At 35.7% G+C, this 5216-nt stretch overlaps 1 pseudogene; it reads right to left on the bottom strand.

The window, feature by feature from the left end:
* Window positions 1–3789: 3789 nt before the first annotated feature.
* Window positions 3790–4141, bottom strand: LOC132538685 (ubiquitin-conjugating enzyme E2 W-like; annotated as a pseudogene).
* Window positions 4142–5216: the final 1075 nt, after the last annotated feature.

Here is a 5216-nt window from a genome sequence, read left to right as displayed (position 1 = left end):
ATAAATGGAATTTACAACTCATCTCCCACTTTATTTTTAAATTTTAAGATGTAAGAGGAAACATATCAATCATTGAAATACATCAACAAAAATATTTCAAAAAAAGTATTTTGTTACCTTAAGAATAATTACATGGGGGAGTCGGGCTGTAGCGCTGCGGGTTACGCGCAGGTGGCGCAAAGCACAAGGACCAGCATAAGGATCCCGCCTCGAACCCCGGCTCCCCACCTGCAGGGGAGTCGCTTCACAGGTGGTGAAGCAGGTCTGCAGGTGTCTATCTTTCTCTCCCCCTCTCTGTCTTCCCCTCCTCTCTCCGTTTCTCTCTGTCCTATCCAACAACGACGACAACAACAATAATAACTACAACAATAAAACAACAAGGGCAACAAAAGGGAATAAATAAATAAAATAAAATATAAAAAAAATTAAAAAAAGAATAATTACATGGAAAAATCCTAGTCATATTTAAAAAACAAACACTTTTGTGACCTTGTTTTTATTCATGTCATAATATAGATGGCTTACATATATTTTAGTTCTATTCACAGAAATAAGGCTTCAATATTTTCAGTAAATATGTGGAAAATGTAGCTAATACATATGCCATTGGGAGGTTAGAACACAGTTTTTGCACTATTTTAAAGATGTAAATTACTGTGTTTGTGTTTATTATAGGGGCTATTTTTATATTTTATTTATTTATTAATAAGAAAGGATCAGAGAAAGAACCAGACGTCACTCTGGTACATGTACTGCCAGTCATTGAACTCTGGACCTCATACTTGAGAGTCCAGCACTTTATCTGATGTACCATCTCCCAGACCACTAGGGGCTATTTTACACACACACACACACACACACACACACACACACACACACACACACACGTAAATACATCATGGGGGAAACGATATTGAGGGCATTTACATGTTTTAAATCACCATTACAAAGTAGAAATTGAAAGGATATTTTCTGTTCATTTCAGAAACTAATTTGAATATTTGACTCAGGGTAACGCATTTTTCTTGCCACTACTTTTCTACTCATTTTTTAAAATAAATAATATAATTTCAATTTAATGCTTTCATACATTTGTTGTATTGAGAATTATTGAGTCAGAAACAAAAAGTTATGAGGGGCTGTACTTAATATTCTGGGGTTTATATGTAACCTGAATCTCAAACACTGTAGTACTGTCTACCAGAATATAATAGGCTATGGGTTATTTCAACAAGAATGATTTCCAAGTGTGTTTGAAAGAGAGGTCCAGGACTGAATGACGGCACACCCAGTTGAACAAACATATTATCATGCACAGAGATCCAGGTCTGAGCCCAAAGGTCTAGATCCCAGCCTGCAGAGAACAGCTTCATGTGTGGTAAGATAGTTCTTCATCTGTCCCTCTTTCTCCCTCTCTCTCCACTCAATTTATCTCTATTTGTATCACGTAAAAGAAAAAAGATGGCTGCCAGGAGAGATGGATTGTTTGTGCAGGCACCAAGCCCCAGTGAAAACCCTGGTGGTAATAAAAATAAATAAATAAAAAGAATAAATAATTACATATACTATATTTATGAGACAGAACCAATAAATTAAAGGTAATAAAAGATGAGTAAAAATGAATTAAAGGGAACCACAAAGATAAGGTAGCAGCTAAAAATGTTTCACTTATTTCTGTATCTTTAAAGTAAATGGATATCTTGCTTATTATAGAAAAGACATGAACATATTGTATACTGGAAAAATAAAACTATATATACATACAATAAATGTGTGAACATTGATATAAGACAGTAGATATTCTATCTTCAATGATAATTTTACAAAGGTAATCAAAGTTGTATTGTATTACCTTACCATACTAGAATATAAACTTCTTTATAGAAAAAAAAGTTTATTTATCTTGTAAATGTCTATATTAATGTCTACTTCAGTTGAGTTCAATACTTGCTGTAGAATTTATATAAGACTTGCAATAGAATACAAATAAAGAACTAAGAATCATACAAGGCATGAATATTAATCCTATGCAAGACAGAAAACTATTCTCCCGCTAAAACCCTAGACTAGGATAAAGGGAGTTCAAATAATAAACATGCTAGATCTTTCAAGGCTAACTGTACTATTCTCCATAAATTAGAATATAAGAACTTTGGGAAATTTTTTTAAAATTGAAAAGGTGAAGTAATTTGCTGATGCAATATAAAGTAGATATAAGCAATATGGTTCCCAACAATAGTAATATGCACAATTCAAGTAAGACTGTGCCAGTATTAGAGGATTTATTAGCACATTGCTCAGTGCCTTCATTATTCATATATATTTGCAAAATATTCATTACACTGACATATGACAATAAGCACATGTAACTATCTAGCAAAATGGATTCAATATCTCTCCAAAACAGAGGCCATTTTCTAGTCCTCTTTACAGATCACTAGCTTAACACAATAATAAACATTCTTAGGGAATGCATATACAAAACATATTTTAATTTACAAAGACAAGTAGGAGTAAACACAAATAACAATTCAAAATATGGTAGGTAATAGTGTTCTAATGGCTTCTGAAAACTAATATAGAAGCAGAACACCGTAAGTTTTCTATTTTACACTCATTTCAGTTGAAGATTAGTGGGATACATAAGTTCATTTTTCAAATTTTTTCAAATCCTATTTATTTATTTATTGGATAGAGACTGCCAGAAATTGAGAGGGAAGGGGGTGGTAGAGAAGGAGAGATAAAGAGAGACACCTACAACACCGCTTTACGGCTTGCAAAGCTTTCCTCCTGCAGGAGGGGATGGGGACTTGAAATTGGGTCCTTGCAACATGTGTGTTCAACCAGGTGTACCACCACCAGCTCCTTGAATACATTTCTTACATAAATATTTTATTGTAAAAAAATGCCTCTTTTTGTGTAGGTTTGTAAATGTGGCAGATTTATTAGATTTTCAAAAATCATGGTAACAAAATAAGCCAAAAAGGGAGGTCAACCAGCCATGGGGCCTGGGCCATGAGTCCACCAGCATTCAATGGGTAGGACCTGGGAGAAGAGGCAGCAACCGGAACAGAGGGCAAAAAGAGTGAAAAGGGACCTATTTCCACCAGTCTCTTCCTTAAATAAGTTCCAGTATCCACAATCCCTTGCAAGATTACTTCCTATGCTATAAGCTCGTCCTATGCTGATGACATTACCCATATACATGGAACAACCTTTCTTACATTTACAGGCAAAATAAAAAGTATTCCTTCAGATGAGTATTTTCTTTCTCTTTCTTTCTCTTTCCTTCCTTCCTTCCTTCCTTCCTTCCTTCCTTTCTTTCTTTCTTTTTTTGTTGGATCCCTCACTTTATTTATAATCCCACTATAACCAATAAATTCATTCCATAGGCCCTATCATGCATTAATCACTGGATGGCATGAGTTAATTAAAATTTTTCCTGTTACCACGTCCATTGCCGGCAATGAACGTTCCAAAACAGCCAAGGAAATCACTGTTATTGCATGATACATGAGGGCCTGGAACTTTTCCAAAAGCTTACAAAAATAAAAACTGGAATTGTATTTGACATTTCCTGACGCCTGCAGTAATACTGCATGACTAGCAAAAAGCATGTCAGTTGCCTGGACTTAACCAGCGATCAACATGAACCCAGAATGCACATGAGCAAAAATGCAGTAAAAGGAAGTAGTCTTCATTGCCTGTAGGTTACTTCCAGTCGAAGGTTAAAGTGCAAAGACTGAATGATCAAAGTGCTCATTTTCTCAGTAGGACTATGTTCTGATAGGAGGATGGTAACAGTGGCATCAACAAGAATCATCATGATACCACCATTTTTTTTTTTTTGATTCTTGTTACATGTTCGAACATAAAATGAATTATCTGGTGGTCGTCTCTGAGGAGAGTCAAAAGGATATCTACTACTAAATTTAAATAAGCTGAAATTTTTCCCCTTCATATAAGGGACCTGGTGCACCTTCCATGTCTTCAATCCACTATGTAATTGAATTCTGAACACTCTTTTCATTTAACGTCATCCCAGGAGGTGGGTCATTTTTCAAAAGCCAACAGTTCTTTTTGCAATAGTTTCTGCATAGACGCCATGATGGAACCATCCCACCCAAGGCCTGCGAGGCCAGAGACACAGGGGGCGGAGCTGCCATGCTTGCGTCACGACCCTGGGGCCAGATTAATATTTTCTAGTGGCACTTTGAGGCACAACAAAAATATCAACTATGATATATTTAAGTTAAGCTGACGTCCCAGCCCATTAAAAGGAATCATTGTTTATTCTAGTAAAATCTTAAAAGTATGATTTTGATACTTTTTTATCATAGACTAATGGGGACAATTAAGGAAAAATAAAAAGTGCATATCCAAATGACGTAACATCATAAATTCAGTGTCCTATGGTCACAATGCTCATCTCACCACATGGCTTACCATACATAAATTTTAAGACAGTATGAATTGGGTCTAGCTTTTCTCCAGGCTCATTGGATTTTCCTGAGAGCAATATCACTCCTAGACATTAACATCATGAATGAAAGAAACACAGAGGACTAAATAGAAGCCACAGGATATTTAAAAACCATAGATTCATCGCATTTGCTGTTACTTCTTTGGTTGGAAATCATCACATAATCCAGCCTATATAGTGGACACAGAACTTTTACACTGACCACAGTATTGTTGATGTGGCTAGTGAGAAGAATGTGTATTTACTGAAGACTAATCCTATCTGTTACACATTAGTATGCATGGCAGTGCAGAGTTATAGATAGTATTGGGTCAGAATAGGGAATGCTTTAAAATTCAGACTAAAGAAAATGAAAGTGATTTAATAATTCAGTTATTTTCAATTATAGTGTGATATCAGGCAGTGTCTCTGCAGGAGACAGATGGCTCATGGCAGTTTTGTAATTTGGGAAGAGCTTAATAAAAAGAAATTTTACAAGACCTACTCAGGGTGTAGAGAAACTACAAAGGATAGTGCAATGGCTTGAGGCGAGCAAAAGCGAAAGCCTGTTAACACCTCTGATCTCAGGAGACAAGGTGAGGTGAAACTCATAGATGAGCTGCTTCAAAAAATTTGGCAGAATCTGTGTTCCTGTATTTAGGCAGTAATCAGTTTGTGATAACTCCACAGAGAGCAAAGCAAGGAGATAAATATCAAGATTTTCCATTCTCATTATACACTATTGCCACCTTCT

Source organism: Erinaceus europaeus, chromosome 5 (genome assembly GCF_950295315.1).
Source record: "Erinaceus europaeus chromosome 5, mEriEur2.1, whole genome shotgun sequence".
In the NCBI taxonomy this organism is placed as follows: Eukaryota; Metazoa; Chordata; class Mammalia; order Eulipotyphla; family Erinaceidae; genus Erinaceus; species Erinaceus europaeus.
Note: the sequence above shows the minus strand (reverse complement) of the source record. Positions and strands in the feature narration are given on the sequence as shown.